Source organism: Microcaecilia unicolor, chromosome 6, assembly GCF_901765095.1.
Source record: "Microcaecilia unicolor chromosome 6, aMicUni1.1, whole genome shotgun sequence".
NCBI lineage: Eukaryota > Metazoa > Chordata > Amphibia > Gymnophiona > Siphonopidae > Microcaecilia > Microcaecilia unicolor.
The window spans coordinates 104,482,208-104,501,302 of record NC_044036.1 but is presented as its reverse complement, the minus strand read 5'-3'; the positions used below and the strand labels follow the sequence as shown (position 1 = coordinate 104,501,302).

The following is a 19,095-nucleotide window of genomic DNA, read 5'->3' as shown; positions in this document are numbered from 1 at the left end:
TCTCATTAAACCTCTGGCACAGTAGCATCTACAGTTCCTGACTTTGGTTAATAGAATGGGACCTGGTTAGTAAGAGAAATTGACCCAAAATGCAGTGAAACTGACTCTGCAAAACGGTACTGGCTCCTGCCAAGTGATTATAAATAAATCTTATGGTTAGAAGCTAGAGGCAGAGTGTGAGCCCACTGTTAACATGGACAGCTACGTTGCTTTCAGAAACAAATCAAGACGCGGGCCTTTTTTTAAAGCAATTTAGTAACGCATGTACCCTGAGGCAAGCATGGCCTTTCTGCCCCTACTCAATCACCTTAGGTAAGCTCTCTCTGAGCCTGCTATGTCATCACACTAGGCTGGTTTCCCAGGCCCTTGCTAGCATTCTTTCCTTGTCCTTTAAAAGTAAAGGGCAAAGAGCTGGGGGGGGGGGGGGGGGGGAGAACATGTTTAGGACCACCGGATCTGTCGGCCTGTTCAGCTTGGCTGATTTCCTTACTGTTACAGTAGAGCAGTCGCCTGGATCTTCAGGTGCAGCAGTGATGAGAGATAATGATGGAAAGCTGCAAGGTATGGGACAGACCAAGGGCAGAGAGTCTTCTGACAAATCCAAATGGAAAATAAATGATGAAATATGAAGTTGCATGGCTGTAATCCTGTCTGAGATTCTGGGTATTGCTATATCTCTTCTGATTTATCATCTGTCTCTATCAATAGATTTATCAACCTGCTAGTTATCGTTTCTGATCTGCAGTTTCAGTGATATAGCTGCTGCAGTCCAAGTCATTCTTCCCCTTATATCACTGTTCGAGCTGCAAAGCTAAGTTAAAGTTTGGTCTCCTTGTAAAATTGTGTTCCTGTCTGATAGTGATGAGCTCATATGGGAGCAGACTAGGCAGCATTCTGTACATGAGATTGCTGTAACCTAGGAAGAACTATTACCCGGCATCAGCTTGAGTATACATAAATGGTTCTTACCCCAAGATAGTGTATTGCTTATTTTTGTATTGAGGTCAGTATTTCTAAAGTATGCTGAAAAAAGTGAAAATATTTCTTTGCGTAGGATCTCCTAAATAAATAAGTGAATTTTAATAGTACTTCTCACTAATTAAACTATAATACCCGTGAGCCTTTTCCTTGAATAATAAAAGTAATAAATTAACCACAATTTAAAAGTCTGATTTTGTTGTAAGCATTTGTAAACACCAAGTAAAAGTGCTGTAAATTTTGAATTTCTCTACAAAGTAGTAATTCATGTTAACTGAAAATGTCTGGAATTAGCACATGCACGTATATACAGGGTAAGGCAAAAAAAAAAGAATTCCCTAGAGTTTTGTTTTTTTAGTCGTCTTCTCAGCAACTGCTTTGAATTTCAACAAGAAATTTTATGTACTTATTTAGTCATCATACTTACATATTACTATTAAACAACATTTAATTATCTTAAGCTATGTTGATGATACTGACATTTTAGCATTACTACCTAGCAATTTTTGTGCATTAAAAATGTTCAGGTTAGACGTCGCGGGGGACTGGCGGTCCCGAATGTCTTCTGGTACTATCGGGCGGCCCAGGGAAAGGTAGCTTTAGAGTGGTATCAGGGATACCCAGACAGACAGTGGGTACACTTGGAACAACATTCTGCAGGTACGACACTGCTGGGAGCGCTTATGTGGTTACCAAAGACATTTCGCAAGCTTGCCGAGAGCGTTTGTCCCTCGGTGGAGGTTACCCTTCATTACTGGGACAAGCTGTTTCCGGGGGGTAGATGTACCTTGACTCGATTGGCCCCTATAGCACACAACCCATTATTCCTGCCTGGGACGACGGAGGGCTCGGTCATGAGGTGGTACAGGGAAGGGCTACGAACATGGGACCAGCTGTTTGATGGGGACACTCTTCTTGAATTTGGAGAGCTGCAGTCACGAAACCCTGGGGTGTTGAGAGATGATTTTGCATACTACCAATTAGCTCACTTCCTTCACACCAAGGCCGTTACTACGGTAATCAAGGGGACCAAAGGCTACTTAGAGGAGATATGTGAAAAGTTAACCACTTCTAGAGGCCTGATAGGTACACTTTACAAATACATTACTATGCAGCACCCTGTGTATGAATGTCACAGGAGGGGTTGGGAGAGGGAGTTGGGGGTGACACTGGATGTGCTGGGGTGGGAGAGAATAGAACGTGAAGCGACAAAGGTTTCCACCCATGTCCCGCTAAAGGAAAATGCTGTGAAGGTGCTATACAGATGGTACCTTACTCCAGATCGCCTCCAGCGCATATACCCAAACACATCAGGTCTCTGCTGGAGGGGGTGTGGTATGAGGGGGACGATGGGGCACCTCTGGTGGAACTGCCATAAAGTGAGAGCTTTCTGGAAAGCGGTTCACAATAGGCTGCAGAGCTGGTTGCAAACGCCCATACCGTGGGCCTCGACGGTGTTTCTTTTTGCTGCAAAAGTAGAGGGCATGCCGGCAGCGCAGCATAAGCTGTTGAGGCAGGCGGTGTGTGTTGCCCGAGTAACCATTGCTCAGCACTGGAAGCACCACGGGGTCCCGTCGGTTAAGAGATGGCACAATAAACTGAAACGTGTGTGAGATGGAAAGACTCTTGGCAGTCAGGAGACATCAACTGCACAAGTGGCATGACATATGGCAGTTCTTTGCTACTGCAGTGGGTAATGCTTAGAACAGACACAAGGGAGAAGTCTGAATGATGCAAAGTGAGACAGCCATGAAGGGAAGGGAAGCAGGGGGAGGGAGGGATCGGGTAGGTTTTAATTTTGGAAGGGGGCGATTCTTCAGAGGAGGGTTAGGGGGAGGGGAATGTTTTCCTTATTAAAACATAAAAACACAAAGTTGAAGTTTCTACAGTTATATTTTACTGTTGTGCTGTGACAGTTCATTGTCCTACTTGGATTTCACCTTGCTGAGACTATATTGTAAACACACCAATGTAGAGCGATGATTATTGTACATTGTTTATTGCAAATCTTCAATAAAAGACTTCTTACAAATAAAAAAAAAATGTTCAGGTTAAAATACAGTAAAATAACATCACTCAAATAATACTATTAACAGTGTGTCAGAATTTTGCTATCACTGTGACTGCTCAGTGTCCACCACCAGCTTTAATGGAAAGAGTGAGGGGCTCAGTATGATGGAAAAGATTGAAGAGGAGGCGAGAGATGTGTGTGAGGTTGATCAGTCCTGTGGCAGGCTGTCCCAGATCATCTAAAGCACTTCCTTGAGTTAGGCAATTATTTGTGGCTTTGAGTGGAGCTTGTAATAGGCCCTCCAACATTGCTCAAACCAAAAAAAGTAGTGCGGAAACAACAAATGAGGAAGCAATAAGTACATAAGTATTGCCATACTGGGAAAGACCAAAGGTCCATCAAGCCCAGCATCCTGTTTCCAACAGTGGCCAATCCAGATCACAAATACCTGGCAAGATCCCCAAAAAGTACAAAACATTTTATACTGCTTATCCCAGAAATAGTGGATTTTCCCCAAGTCCATTTAATAAGTCTATGGACTTTTCCTTTAGGAAGCCGTCCAAACCTTTTTAAAACTCCGCTAAGCTAACCGATTCGTTTTAAATTTACTACATTGTAGCTTCATCATATGCCCCCTAGTCCTAGTATTTTTGGAAAGCGTGAACAGACGCTTCACATCTACTCGTTCAACTCCACTCATTATTTTATAGACCTCTATCATATCTCCCCTCAGCCGCCTTTTCTCCAAGCTGAAGAACCCTAGCTGCTTTAGCCTTTCCTCATAGGGCAGTCGTCTCATCTCCTTTATCATTTTTGTCGCCCTTCTCTGCACCTTTTCTAATTACACTGTCTTTTTTGAGATACGGCGACCAGAACTGAACACAATATTCGAGTTGCGGTCGCACCATGGAGCGATACAAAGGCATTATAATGTCCTCATTTTTGTTTTCCATTCCTTTCCTAATAATACCTAACATTCTATTTGCTTTCTTAGCCGCAGCAGCACACTGAGCAGAGGGTATCATCAACGACGACACCTAGATCCCTTTCTTGGTCCATGACTCCTAACATGGAACCTTCCATGACGTAGCTATAATTCTGGTTCCTCTTTCCCACACGCATCACTTTGCACTTGCTCACATTAAACGTCATCTGCCATTTAGACGCCCAGTCTCGTAAGGTCCTCTTGTAATTTTTCACAATCCTCCCGCGATTTAACGACTTTGAATAACTTTGTGTCATCAGCAAATTTAATTACCTCACTAATTACTCCCATCTCTAGGTCATTTATAAATATGTTAAAAAGCGGTCCCAGCACAGACCCCTGGGGAACCCCACTAACTACCCTTCTCCATTGAGATTACTGTCCATTTAACCCTACTCTCTGTTTTCTATTTTTGAACCAGTTTTTAATCCACAATAGAACACTACCTCCTATCCCATGACTCTCCTATTTCCTCTGGAGTCTTTCATGAGGCCAAAGCTGAATAATGTAAAAAAAAAAAATCCTATTGTTTTCAAAGTACTGCGAACGTACAATCAAAGGGCTCAACACGACTGTCTTTCGGCAGGTGTGCCTTCGTCAGGAGCCCAAACTAAACTGTGCAGAATGCTGCCAGTCAGTTTATTGCCTGTGCTGTCTGTCGTGCACAGTTTGGTTTGGGATCCTGATGAAGGCACGCCTGCTGAAACGCGGCCAGGTCGAGTCCTTTGATTCTATGTTCACAGGACTTTGGAAATACAGTGAAACCTTGGTTTTCGTCGATAAACCATCCAAAAATAATCGGCGAAAACCGAGGCAATAAGAAATGTTTTCTTTTACATAAATAAAAAAGACAAATCAAACATATAAATGGCAAGTGACGGACTCACTTGCAGATGCGCAGTAGAGACTTCACTCTCTGTCCCGCCCCCGCGTCAAGACGTGATGACGGAACAGAGAGGGAAACTGTGCTGAGGAGGGAACCGCCGAGGTCGCTACAGCTCCCCCCCCCTCCACCCGGGCCGGGCCCTCTGTTCTCCATTGAACTTAGAACGCCGAAACGAAGCAGGCAGATCAGCTCCCTTTCGGTCTTCCTTCCCTGCCTGTGTCCCGCCCTCGCCGACGTTATGTCACACGAGAGCGGGACACAAGCAGGGATGGAAGGCCGATGGGAGCTGATCTGCCTGCTGCGGTTTCGGCGCTGTAAGTTCAATGGAGAACAGAGGGCCCGGCCCGGGTGGAGGGAGGGGCGACGGCGACCTCGGGGAGAGGGGCGGCGGCGACCTTGGGGGGAGAGGGCAGGAGAAATGCTGGACATGGGAGGTCTCAGAAGGAGGGGGGGCCTTGGAGCTGGGAGGGATGGACGGAGGGGGGCCTTGGAGCTGGAAGGGGAGGGGGCCTTGGAGCTGGGAGGGAAGAGGGGGAAGGGGGCCTTGGAGCTGGGAGGGAAGCAGGGAGGATGCTGGACATGGGAGGTCAGAAGGAGGGGGGCCTTGGAGCTGGGAGAGATGAACAGAGGGGGGGCCTTCGAGCTGGCTGGGAGGGAGGGACGGAGGGGGGCTTTGGAACTGGGAGGGAGGGCAGGGGGCCTTGGAACTGGGAGGGGAGGGGGAGGGACTGGAGCCTTGGAGCTGGGAGGGAGGGTGGGGGGCCTTGCAGCTCTGAGGGGAGGGGGGGAGGAATTGGGGCCTTGGAGCTGGGAGGGAGAGATGGAGATACACATCAAAATAAAACATACCAATACTCGCCCGTTTTAACGGGCTTAACGGCTAGTGTATAGAAAAAATGAACATTTAACATGGCATTTACCTTTCTGAAGACTCTTCTTGGCGTTTGGAAGAGGGAGAGAGAGTTGCAGTTATTGTTTGGAAGGGGGTTCCCCCTCCATAAGTACAGTAGGTATCAAGGCACTATCTGGGGGGGGGGGTCACTTCCCTTCTTGGTCTTTTGGCACTAGGACCAGCTTCAGAGTCAGTGGACCCATGTCGCACAAGAAAGCTGTCCAAAGAGGTTTGTCTCTGCTGCCTCTTTAAGATTTGCCTAAAATGGGGCAAGATGATATCATTAAACAAGTTGCAGACACGGCCTGCAACAGCTTTGTCTGGGTGATTTTTCTCCACAAACACCTGTACTTTACTCCACATGGAGAAGATGCCCTTAATCTCTGAAGAAGGCACATTCTCCCCTGTCTCTTCCTCCTCATCCGAAGCAACTTCTTCATCTGCCTTCTGTTGCACTTCTAGTTGAAGGTCTTGCAGCTCTTCAGTGGTACATGCGGCCAATTTCAGCAATCTTAATGCCGCTCTCGTATTTTTCAATGATTTCCTTCTTCAACTCAATCGTGTCCCTGTCCTTCTTCTTTGAAGGGCTGCTGGCTCTAGAAACTTTTTTTTGGTCCCATGATGACAAAATTTCTATCATCAAGCCACAGTCATTTATGAAGCACTGAACCAAAAGCAGCGGTGTGGGCAAAATGACAAAATTTCTATCATCAAGCCACAGTCATTTATGCAATCTGTTGTCTGAGAGCAGGCAGTGATCACACAACGAGAAACAATGCCCCAGAAGAACGCCACAGGAGAACGCAAAATTAGCAGCGTGGGCACACCAACGAAAACCAAGACAAATTTTTCGCTAATAAATTTGACGAAAACCGAAAACGACGAAATCCGAAGTCAACGAAAACCGAGGTTTCACTGTTTTGGCTTCCTCAATTTTTGTTTCCTTACTCTTTTTTGTTGGTTTCTACGTATTTGTGAGGACTGGAGTTTCTTCTTTTTTTTGTTCTCCAACATTGCTCTCCAGTCAAAAGTCTACATCACTGTGATATCATTAACAGTAAGCCAGTAACCTGGTTTTTTTCTCAAATAATGGTAGTTTTACAGTGCAAACATTTTTGAATGTGCAAGAATCACTGGGTGGTCATTCTAAGAATTGTGTAACTTTGCCATGTTTAAAGATAATCTCATTCCACTTAGTACATAAATGCAGATAGTAACAATAAATAAAGCTGTAAAATTTCACATTGAAATTCCAAGCTGAGGAAACCGCAAAAAAATTAAGAGGGGTTACTTTTTTTTTTTTTGCCTCACCCTGTACATACAGATAAATAGATATACATATATAAATGTGTACATCAGGATCAAATTAAATTCTGGATTCAAGGTTCAGTTCCCTTCTTAGAATCTAAGATAATAAAATGAAACTGTAAAGGCTTAAAGAAAATATATGGATATTATAGTCTCAAATAAAATTTATATAGAAAACATGAGAAAAATTTACCAAGGGCCAATGCCTCTTGGTGTATAACTAAGAACATTTTAAATGTTTCCTGAGTAACCCTTCTCAGGTCTAGGAAAGTCCAAATCTGTGCACCAGGAATAGTCTGTTTACTCCCAAAGTACAGCCTCTTGATTGTGGAGGAACTGACAGTCACATAATAAGGGGGGGGGCTGTAATGCACTTAGGTGCCATGTGGTACCTCTTGTTGACTGGCAGGGAGTATATGAGTGTGTCTGCATATCCAGCTACAAAGTCTTGGTCTGAAGCAACTATCTGTAGGCCTAGTTGAAAACTAGAGATCTATGGAGCAAGAACAACCAACAGAGACTTAGACAGACTGGCGTGAGGGGTGGGGACAGGATGTAACATAGTAGATGATGGCAGAAAAAGACCTGCACGGTCCATCCAGTCTGCCCAACAAGACAACTCATATGTGCTACTTTGATTTGTACCTGTGCTCTTCAGGGCACAGACCGTATAAGTCTGCCCAGCACTATCCCTGCCTCCCAACCACCGGCTCTGGCACAGACCGTATAAGTCTGCCCAGCACTATCCCCGCCTCCCAACCACCAGCCCCGCCTCCCACCACCGGCTCTGGCACAGACCGTATAAGACTGCCCAGCACTAGCCCTGCCTCCCAACCACCAGTCCTGCCTCCCACCACCGGCTCTGGCACAGACCGTATAAGTCTGCCCAGCACTATCCCCGCCTCCCAATCTCTTAGATAGGTAAATATCAGCCAGGGTCTGTGCTAAGAGTACTGGGGGCTAGGTATGGGGTAGGGGCCTCAAAATGCACCTCCAGTGAATTTCACTGGGTATCACTGGTATGAATGTATATATAATAATACTCCTGCATAAGGGAGGAGGGGGAAATATGATGAGGGGCCTAATGAGTAGCAACATTACTTCATCCACCTACAATTGGTTACTTTGAAATTTCAATTTACAGCCTGACCAGTAGACTGTGTCTATTTTTAGAGCTTGTGAGAGAAATTCTCTGTGTGGTGTGTTCCCAAGTTCTCTTTATTATAAGAACAAACCATAGCCACACCACACTTGAATTGTACCCTGGTAAGTTATTTGTCCCGTGTCATTTCACAGATATATGGTAATGCTCCAGGCACTTTCTCTAGACCCCCCCCCCCCCCCCTCCTATAGTTATGAAGTTCTTCCTTTAGCCAGTACATCCAATTTTGTATTCTTGCCACATCAACTAACAGTTGACCCCAGCATGCCAAAGTGGGCACACTTTCCCAAAAAGTCACAATGTAGAATCTGGTAACTAATAAACTTTGTGATACAAGCCTTTTAGCCATTTCAGAAGAATCGCTGACTGCCCACTAATCTAGCAGGCCCATCACCAAGGACAGATCATGTTTTCTCCCAGTGACTTAACTACTCCACAGAGATGTAAATCCAGAATCTCTTAATATTTGAGCGTGTCTGCGATCTACAGTTCCTCTAGCAACTTGGGTTGCTCCTAGGGGCACTTCTATGATTGAAAAAAACCCCACACATACTGTCCATGTGACACATTGAAGACGCCCATATATATTCGTATGGGCATCTCTAGCATTTAGCGTACGCTAAAAATGCTAGCGTGCTTTTGTTAAAAAATAAAAAATAAAAAAAAACAGAATTAGGAGGAAGCCCACAACTGAGGAGAGGCATTCTCTTTCTGTATTTAATAAGCCAAAGAGTCTTTAGTTTTATCTGAGAGAGTCCTGCCAAATAGAAATGAACATCATAACACGTAACTTTCTGATCACATTCTGCAGGGTGTATATTCAGAAAGTTATAATAATTGTGGAAGCATGAACATTTTTCCAGATCAAGCTGTGGGGAGACTTTCCAACTCCTTAAGTTAATTTTTAATTTTAATTTGTAGAGATCATTAACTTTTTTTTATTTGTGTCCCAAGGTATTTTCTAAATTTGCATTCAGATTAATTACATCAAAATCATACTTGAAAGATCAAATTAAATTCTTGGAGTAGAAAGTTCCTTTACTGCCTTGGAATCTAAGAAAAAATTAAGCTGTGAAGGCATGAACAAAAATAGAGATTAGACAATCTTAAGTAACATGGAAAACAAGGAAAGCAAACAAAAGAAACAGTGTCCAAGGCCAGTGCCTCTTTGTGCATAACTAAGACCATTTTTTGTCTCTCCTGTGTACCTATCCTCAGGTGCACACAAATCCAAACCTATGTACCAGAAATAGTCTGTTTATTCCTAAAATATAGTCTCTTGATCTTGGGGAAACATGAAAGAAACAAGAAGGTTAGCTCTAAAAGGGATTCTTCCAGCATAATGGAGAGATCTAAACTATCCCATGTTACATTAGATGTCCTACTCACAAAGTCCAAGGATGTTTAACGCACTTGGTAGCCATTTTGTGAAGAAATCCACTACATTGGATCATTTTCTCTGGCAGCCTGACAACTCATAAGTTGTTGCAGCAACATCTATTTTCTAGGTTGTCTTGCCACCAAAAACAAGTAGGACTTTTGTAGCTTCCCAATCCTTTGGGCCACTATGGTGAGTATGTCTGTTAATTTCCCCACCATTTCTTTTACCGTATCCATGTAGGTAGCAGACTTATGACCATAGACAGGCCACTTTCTCCACTACAGTTTCCAACCTTGAATTCAAGCTGGAGTAAATTTTGGTGGCAAGTGTTCGCATTATCTCCTTCCTAATTGTAAGTTCAGATGGCAGTGATATTTCCACTATTGCTCTTCCACACCATATATTACGAGTTCTGCTGCTCCCTTTGGTTGGTTAATCTGCTCTGATCACAACACAGCAATTGGTTTGGTGGTGCTTTCTTTGCTACTGCTTTTGACATTATTGCTTTTTGTTGTTAAAAAAAAAGACATTATAATAAATGTCAGCAGTAGCTGCATCACTTGATCCCAATTCTGTGTAATTTTAGAATCTCATAGAGAAGCTAGCTTTTGAGTTCAGTTAATTGTGTGTGTATAGAATGATGGTGCTTGCTGGGTGAAATATATATTTTTTTTTTAAGAAAAGATTTTGCAAAAGGGTAATTTGCTGTGAGGTGTAAGAGAACTGTTCTAATAATGTAGTAATTCATTCTGTTTTAATCCCCCCCCCCCCCTCCCTTGTCTATGTCTTTCACCTCAGCACATTCTTTGATATATGGACTGTTAATTCAATTAAATGATTTAGGAAGGAAATTCTTTTTTTTTTTTTTTTTTTTTAAGAATCAGTAACTAATCTTTACAGTGAATTAATTGTAGCCCTTTTGTGCACTATCAACAAAATAGCATATACCAAATAAATGTAAGGAATGTTAAAACTGAATTAAGCATGCCCATTCCTTAAGCAAATTGAAATAACTAACAACTGAACAATATTAAGATGCACACGGCTGTCCAGCAATGGGATGGGGACTTTCCAGTCTTTTGTAGCAAGTGCCACGTGTATGATTATTTCCCTGTATTTACATTATAAGTTGTGTGTGTGTACCTAGTGCAAATAGTTCCTGGGCTACGATTGCCAGAGGAGCCATATAAATATTGAGTAGTAATGGGGTTAAACATGATCCTTGTGATACCCCACAGGTGAGGGTCTTAATACTGGAAACGGCTGAATCCCGTTTGCCTGAAAAGACTGATATCACTTGAGTAGGTGCCGAAGAAGGCATGTATAATTAATAATATCAAAAAGCAGAGCTCATATCCAAGATGTTGGTGAGATGCCCATTCTGAAGACGTTCTTAGAAGGGATTGATTTATAGGGCTAGATGGTATACACACCAGAGTTTGAGAAAAGAAATCTACAAAGTGGGGAAAGCATGTGGAAGATTGGTCATGGAATTCTGTCCAGCTTTCTGTGTGTTTTTATATCTGTGTTGCCTGTGGACATGTGTATGTTTGTGTGTCTGACCTGGTAAGGAGAAGGATATTGCAATCTGAAGGCATACCTGTTTAAAGAAACCTTTTCTTAAATTGATGAACCTGTCCCCAGAGGTCGTGATTATATGGCTCCTTAAGTAGAATTATTTTGGGATTTCATATTCATAGCAGTTATTGTTAGGCAAAGTTATACCAGCGATGTTAGTGTAGTAGTATTGTAAAATTATTTTAGTTGAACTTGGATAGTAAATGTTTTACTGTTGTCTACAAAGAATTGTAGATTGTGTAGATTACAAATTTTAAAAAATAAATAAAATCTTAAGTATTCTGTGCATTTCTGGTCACTGTGAGGTTCAGTTTCAAAGCATTTAGACTTATAAAGTTCCATAGGTTATTGTGTAGCTTTATAAGTCTAAGTACTTTGAAAACACGCCTCTGTATCGCAAAAGATATAGCAGAACCAAGATGGGGTGACTCCTCTATGAAGAAAGTTTCAAGTTTATTAATAGCTTGATGTACTACTGCTGAGTAAAAACTTTCAAAGCTAAATAGGATAGGGCTCTTCAGCTCTAAGAAGAGATGAGAGGTCATCAGAGAAACTATGGAATTTACCAGAGGCCTTTAGATAATTTGGTTTAAATAGGGTTTCTCCGAGGACAAGCAGGCTGCTTGTTCTCACTGATGGGTGACGTCCACGGCAGCCCCTCCAATCGGAAACTTCACTAGCAAAGTCGTTTGCTAGTCCTCGCGCGGCCGTCTTCCCGCCCGAAACCGGCTCGAGCCGGCCAGTCTTCTTTTGTCCGCACTCGGTACGGTCGTTTTTTCGCCGTGTCGAGCCCCGGAAAGTCGACCTCGCGCGTCCAAAGTTTTTTTGAGCGTGTTTTTTTCTTCGGAAAAGCTTTGTTCTAGTGCGGGAAGTGCTCCGGAAACCCTCCCCGGGTTTCGTGTCAATCCTCCCCGTACTTCCAGCTTTTTGCCCCGATAAGTTTTCTTTCGTCGTCGGGGTAGGCCTCTTTCGGCCTCGGTCGAGATTTTTCTCCCTCTAAATTTTGGTGCTTCAATTTTCGCCATTTCGGCTTTTGATTTCGCCGGCGTGATTTTTCCGCCCATGACATCGAAGCCTTCCAGCGGCTTCAAGAAGTGCACCCAGTGCGCCCGGGTTATCTCGCTCACTGATCGACACTCGTCGTGTCTTCAGTGTCTGGGGGCTGAGCACCGCCCTCAGAACTGCAGTCTGTGTTCCCTGCTTCAAAGGCGGACTCAGGTAGCGAGACTAGCCCAGTGGAACGTGTTGTTCTCGGGCTCTTCGTCGGCATCGGCACCGGGATCTTCGAGTGCATCGACGTCGTCAGCGTCCAGACCATCTTCCTCGGCCGCCCTTGCATCGAGTGCATCGAGGCATCGGGCCTCTGCATCGGCGCCGAGACATCGGATAGCTGCATCGACGTCAGTGGTACCGGGACCTCGTCTCCTGATGTCGTCGGACGGTGGTGCATCGAGTGGAGTGCAGGTGAGGGCTGTCCATTCCCCTGCTGGTGGCGGTGAGCCCTCGGGTGGGTCTCCTCCTACCCTGAGGGCTCCTGCGGTACAGCCCCCCTGAGATCGACCCTCTTCGGTCTCGGCCCCGAGGAAGCGACGGATGGATTCTACGTCCTCCTCGTCGGTGCCGGGGAGCTCCGGTGACATGCTTCGGAAGAAATCGAAGAAGCATCGACACCGGTCTCCTCCCCGTGTCGGCACCGAGAGCTCTGGGTCGCCGAGGGATTCGGCACCCAGCAGGCATCGGCACCGAGAGGACCGCTCACCCTCTGTTCAAGAGGTGTCGATGCGCTCCACTCTGGACAGCCCGGAACAGCCTCCTCGCCCGGAACAGGTTCTGACGTCGACGCCTGCATCGACCTCTCAGCCTTTTTCTGCAGCCACTCTGAACGAGAGCCTCCGGGCCGTTCTCCCAGAGATTCTGGGAGAGCTGTTGCGCCCTACCCCTCCGGTACCCGGCGGTGCTTGCGCCTCCGGTACCGTCGAGCGTGGCGCCGGCTGGCCCATCGCCCAGGTTGAGGTCCCCGACTACCTCGGCGGAGGGAGCTTCGCCGATGCGGGCGAGGGAGTCTTCCTCTCGACGCCCCCGTCGTGGACGTGGTTCCACTGAGTCGAGCAGGGCGAGGTTGCAGACACAGGTTCGGGAACTTGTGTCTGACACCGAGGGTGAGGCCTCGTGGGAGGAAGAGGAAGACCCCAGATATTTCTCTGACGAGGAGTCTGAGGGTCTTCCGTCTGATCCCACTCCCTCTCCTGAAAGGCAGCTTTCTCCTCCTGAGAGCCTGTCTTTCGCTTCCTTTGTCCGGGAGATGTCTACGGCCATCCCCTTCCCGGTGGTTGTGGAGGACGAGCCCAGGGCTGAAATGTTTGAGCTCCTGGACTATCCTTCTCCACCTAAGGAAGCGTCCACTGTTCCCTTGCACCATGTCCTAAAAAAGACATTGCTTGCGAACTGGACAAAACCCTTAACTAATCCCCACATTCCCAAGAAGATCGAGTCCCAGTACCGGATCCATGGGGACCCAGAGCTGATGCGCACTCAGTGCCTCATGACTCTGGAGTTGTGGATTTGGCCCTAAAGAAGGCTAAGAGTTCTAGGGAACATGCTTCGGCGCCCCCGGGCAAGGACGCTAGAACCTTAGACTCCTTTGGGAGGAAGGCCTACCATTCCTCTATGCTCGTGTCCAAGATCCAGTCTTACCAGCTCTACACGAGCATACACATGCGGAACAATGTGCGGCAGTTGGCGGGCTTGGTTGATGCTCTTCCCCCCGAGCAAGCCAAGCCTTTTCAGGAGGTGGTCAGGCAGCTGAAGGCGTGCAGAAAATTCCTGGCCAGAGGAGTTTATGACACTTTTGATGTTGCATCCAGGGCCGCTGCTCAAGGTGTGGTGATGCGCAGGCTCTCATGGCTGCGTGCCGCCGACCTGGAGAATAGACTCCAGCAGCGGATTGCGGACTCGCCTTGCCGTGCGGACAATATTTTTGGCGAAAAAGTTGAACAGGTGGTAGAGTCTCTCCACCAGCGGGACACCGCATTCGACAAATTCGCCCGCCGGCAGCCTTCAGCCTCTACCTCTACAGGTAGACGATTTTTCGGGGGAAGGAAGACTGTTCCCTACTCTTCTGGCAAGCGTAGGTACAATCCTCCTTCCCGACAGCCTGCGGCCCAGGCTAAGCCCCAGCGCGCTCGCTCTCGTCAGCAGCGTGCGACTCAGCAAGGCCCCGCGGCTCCCCAGCAAAAGCAAGGGGCGAGCTTTTGACTGGCTCCAGCAGAGCATAGCCGACATCCAAGTGTCCGTGCCGGGCGACCTGCCAGTCGGAGGGAGGTTGAAAGCTTTTCACCAAAGGTGGCCTCTCATAACCTCCGATCAGTGGGTTCTGCAAATAGTCCGGCAGGGATACACCCTCAATTTGACATCAAAACCTCCAATTTGTCCACCAGGAGCTCAGTCTTACAGCTTCCAACACAAGAAGGTACTTGCAGAGGAACTCTCCGCCCTTCTCAGCGCCAATGCGGTCTAGCCCGTGCCATCCGGGCAAGAAGGGCTGGGATTCTATTCCAGGTACTTCCTTGTGGAAAAGAAAACAGGGGGGATGCGTCCCATCCTAGACCTAAGGGCCCTGAACAAATATCTCGAAAAAGAAAAGTTCAGGATGCTTTCCCTGGGCACCCTTCTCCCCATGATTCAGCAAAACGATTGGCTATGCTCTCTGGACTTGAAGGATGCCTACACACACATCCCGATACTGCCAGCTCACAGACAGTATCTGTGATTTCAGGTGGGCACACGCCACTTCCAGTACTGTGTGCTACCCTTTGGGTTCGCCTCTGCGCCCAGGGTGTTCACAAAGTGCCTAGCTGTGGTAGCAGCGGCACTCCGCAGGCTGGGGGTGCACGTGTTCCCATATCTCGACGATTGGCTAGTAAAGAACACATCAGAGGCAGGAGCCCTGCAGTCCATGCGGATGACTATTCGCCTACTGGAGCTACTGGGGTTTGTGATAAATTATCCAAAGTCCCACCTTCTCCCAGCGCAGAGACTCGAATTCATAGGAGCTCTGCTGGATTCTCGGACGGCTCGCACCTATCTCCCAGAGACGAGAGCCAACAACTTGTTGTCCCTCGTCTCGCGGGTGCGAGCGTCCCAGCAGATCACAGCTCGGCAGATGTTGAGTTTGCTGGGCCACATGGCCTCCACAGTTCGTGACTCCCATGGCCCGCCTTCACATGAGATCTGCTCAATGGACCCTGGCCTCTCAGTGGTATCAGGCCGCCGGAGGTCTAGAGGACGTGATCCACCTGTCCACGAGTTTTCTCGACTCCCTGTATTGGTGGACGATTTGCTCCAATTTGACTCTGGGACGTCCCTTCCAAATTCCTCAGCCACAAAAAGTGCTGACCACGGATGCGTCCCTCCTGGGATGGGGAGCTCATGTCGATGGGCTCCACACCCAAGGAAGCTGGTCCCTCCAGGAACGCGATCTGCAGATCAATCTTCTGGAGTTACGAGCGATCTGGAACGCTCTGAAGGCTTTCAGAGATCGGCTGTCCCACCAAATTATCCAAATTCAGACAGACAACCAGGTTGCCATGTACTATGTCAACAAGCAGGGGGGCACCGGATCTCGCCCCCTGTGTCAGAAAGCCGTCAGCATGTGGCTCTGGGCTCGCCGTCAAGGCATGGTGCTCCAAGCCACATATCTGGCAGGCGTAAACAACAGTCTGGCCGACAGGTTGAGCAGGATTATGCAACCTCACGAGTGGTCGCTCAACTCCCGAGTAGTGCGCCAGGTCTTCCAAGCGTGGGGCACCCCCTTGGTAGATCTCTTCGCATCTCGAGTGAACCACAAAGTCCTCAGTTCTGTTCCAGGCTTCAGGCCCACGGCAGACTGGCATCGGATGCCTTCCTCCTGGATTGGTGGGAGGGCCTGCTGTATGCTTATCCTCCCATCCCTCTGGTGGGGAAGACTTTGTTGAAACTCAAGCAAGACCGAGGCACCATGATTCTGATTGCTCCCTTTTGGCCGCGTCAGATCTGGTTCCCTCTTCTTCTGGAGTTGTCCTCCGAAGAACCGTGGAGATTGGAGTGTTTTCCGACCCTCATCACACAGGACGAAGAGGCGCTTCTGCATCCCAACCTCCAGTCGCTGGCTCTCACGGCCTGGATGTTGAGGGCGTAGACTTTGCCTCTTTGGGTCTGTCAGAGGGTGTCTCCCGCATCTTGCTTGCTTCCAGGAAAGATTCCACTAAGAGGAGTTACTTCTTCCATTGGAGGAGGTTTGCCGTCTGGTGTGACAGCAAGGCCTTAGATCCTCGCTCTTGTCCTACACAGACCCTGCTTGATTACCTTCTGCACTTGTCTGAGTCTGGTCTCAAGACCAACTCCGTAAGGGTTCACCTTAGTGCGATTAGTGCATACCATTACCGTGTGGAAGGTAAGCCGATCTCAGGACAGCCTTTAGTTGTTCGCTTCATGAGAGGTTTGCTTTTGTCAAAGCCCCCTGTCAAGCCTCCTACAGTGTCATGGGATCTCAATGTCGTTCTCACCCAGCTGATGAAACCTCCTTTTGAGCCACTGAATTCCTGCCATCCGAAGTACTTGACCTGGAAGGTCATTTTCTTGGTGGCAGTTACTTCGGCTCGTAGAGTCAGTGAGCTTCAGGCCCTGGTAGCCCAGGCCCCTTACACCAAATTTCATCACAACAGAGTAGTCCTCCGCACTCACCCTAAGTTTCTGCCAAAGGTCGTGTCGGAGTTCCATCTGAACCAGTCAATTGTCTTGCCAACATTCTTTCCCTGTCCTCATTCCTGCCCTGCTGAGCGTCAGCTGCACACATTGGACTGCAAGAGAGCATTGGCCTTCTATCTGGAGCGGACACAGCCCCACAGACAGTCCGCCCAATTGTTTGTTTCTTTTGATCCCAATAGGAGGGGAGTGGCTGTAGGAAAACGCACCATATCCAATTGGCTAGCAGATTGCATTTCCTTCACTTACGCCCAGGCGGGGCTGGCTCTTGAGGGTCATGTCACGGCTCATAATGTTCGAGCCATGGCTGCGTCGGTAGCCCACTTGAAGTCAGCCTCCATTGAAGAAATTTGCAAAGCTGCGACGTGGTCATCTGTCCACACATTCACATCTCATTACTGCCTGCAGCAGGATACCCGACGCGACAGTCGGTTCGGGCAGTCAGTTCTTCAGAACCTGTTTGGGCTTTAGGATCCAACTCCACCCCCCGAGGGCCCTGTTTGTTCTGTTCCAGGCTACACTCTCAGTTAGTTGGTAAATTTTTTAGGTCAATCTCAGTTATGTCCTCGCCGTTGCGAGGCCCAATTGACCATGGTTGTTGTTTTGAGTGAGCCTGGGGGCTAGGGATACCCATCAGTGAGAACAAGCAGCCTGCTTGTCCTCGGAGAAAGCGAATGCTACATACCTGTAGAAGGTATTCTCCGAGGACAGCAGGCTGATTGTTCTCACAAACCCGCCCGCCTCCCCTTTGGAGTTGTGTCTTCCCTTGAAGTGTATTGTCTTGCTACATACTGGACTGGCCGGCTCGAGCCGGTTTCGGGCGGGAAGACGGCCGCGCATGCGCGGTGCGCGCGGGGCGCGGCGAGGACTAGCAAACGACTTTGCTAGTGAAGTTTCCGATTGGAGGGGCTGCCGTGGACGTCACCCATCAGTGAGAACAATCAGCCTGCTGTCCTCGGAGAATACCTTCTACAGGTATGTAGCATTCGCTTTACTGTAACAGCTCCGGGGTAACACAAACGTTCTGGTTTCAGTATTACATTTTCATATACATACACAATTGAAACCGTTGTACATTACTTATAATCCCTTTTTTTTATCTTTTGAAAATGCTATGAATAACACGTGTTATTCACAGCATTTTGAAAAGATAAAAAAAAAGGGACTATAAGTAATGTACAACGGTTTCAATTAAATAGGGTTTAGACAAGTTTCTGGAGGAAAACTCCAAAAAGCATTGTCAGTCATATAGACTTTGGAAAGCCTCAGCTGCTTCTGGGAGTGAGCAAGAAAGAACTGGGGGAGGGGAGGGGTTTGGATTTTGGATTTTTTTCAGTAGTAGTTTAACATAAGTTAAGTTCAGGTATAGCAGGCATTTTGTTGTCCCCAGAGGGTTTACAATTGGTTTGTCTCTGAGGCAGTGGGGTTAAGTGACTTGTCTAAGGCCACAAGAAGCAGCAGTGAGATGTGAACACTGGCTTCCTTGGTTCTCAGCCTGTTTCTCCACCAGTAGAGAATATTGCTGGGTATTTATGACCTGGCTTGAGATATAGGATTCTGGGCTTGATGGCCCTTTGGTCTGACCTAGCATGGAGCATTTTGCATTCTTTACAACAGCTGCTATTGCCTTCTTAAAAACACATCAAAAACCTAACCTGTATTTCTTTCTCGTTTATGGCTGTTGGGCACTGGGATCTCTGTTTGTTGCCAATTTTGGAGTTAAACGGTTGCATGTCTTATTAGAGGTGCCTATGTTAGGCAGCGAGTATAAGTACCTAAAATAGTTTTTTTACAAGGTTCTAAAGTTAGGTCTGTCATAGGCTTTCCTGTCATCATTCCCCCGCCTTCAATTTAGGTACTCGGATCCAGCAGTTGTTTCAGTAAAAAAAAAAATCTAGATGCTTAGACCTTTTGAAAAAGGATGTATTAGAGATTAAGAAACCATCCCATAAACAAGGGCCTGGATATTAACAGATTACTGGTGTGACACAAATTCATAAAAACAATTCCTGTTCCAGCACTGCTTTGAGAATTTTCCCCATTATATCTTTGGCACTGAACATCAGAATCTAATTCTGCTGTACTTTGATTGGTGATGGGAGGCTCATGTGACAACCCAGATCAACTTCTCTAAAATGGAGTCTCTGAACAGAAATGTAGTACCATAATTCT

At 46.9% G+C, this 19,095-nt stretch overlaps 1 protein-coding gene across 1 annotated transcript in view; it reads left to right on the top strand.

Annotated features, from left to right (window-relative positions):
• The window catches only part of FAM102B (family with sequence similarity 102 member B), a 192,954-nt gene that overhangs the window by 164,050 nt on the left and 9,809 nt on the right, over positions 1–19,095 (top strand). The gene's annotated exons all lie outside the window — the stretch shown is intronic.